Source organism: Aethalodelphis obliquidens, unplaced genomic scaffold, assembly GCF_003676395.1.
Source record: "Aethalodelphis obliquidens isolate GAN/ISIS:26980383/991018 unplaced genomic scaffold, ASM367639v1 scaffold30, whole genome shotgun sequence".
NCBI lineage: Eukaryota > Metazoa > Chordata > Mammalia > Artiodactyla > Delphinidae > Aethalodelphis > Aethalodelphis obliquidens.
The window spans coordinates 10,391,478-10,392,153 of NW_020837974.1; positions in this window are offsets into that span (position 1 = coordinate 10,391,478).

Consider the following 676-nt stretch of genomic DNA (forward strand, 5'->3'; position numbering starts at 1 on the left):
AGAATTTGTTCTCTTCTTTGGGTGGCAGCCACAGGATTCCTCGCCAATTAGTAGCATCTGGTCCTCATAGAAGATTCATCCCTGGTTGAGCTGGCAGGTACCTCTGGATGTGACACTCTGTGAAGTTCCTGATGGGCCATCTGTGATGTCTTTCCTTCCCAGATACCTCAGTCCTCTCTCCCCCCTCCAACCAGTCTGCCTTTCATTTGAAATATTTTTAAACACTTAGAACTGAGAGCAGGGCTAGCTCTAGCTTTTTTTAGAGACTAGCGTGAGATGCCAAGTTGGTTTTTTCCAAATTTAATAAAAGGAAACAGTGTTGAGCACTTACTATATGTTGGGCCCTATATTCAACATTTTACTGAAAATTATTTTTACAGGCATCTTCTCATTTAAGTCTCAAAACAACTGTGGGAGTATTATTATAAGGACGATTATTATTCCAATTCACAAATGAGGAACCCAAATCTAAGAAAGGCTACTTCCCTTGACCAATGTCACACGGACTCTAAGTGCTGAACCCAGGATTCTGACCCGGTTGTCTGACTGTAACATCTAACATATTGCAGGATCTAAAATTCATGTCATATAGAAGTAAGTGTTTAAAGGGTGATGTCTCAGAGAGGGGAAAATTTAGTTTTCTCCTTCTGGGTAAAATTAGGGCCCCATTATTCTG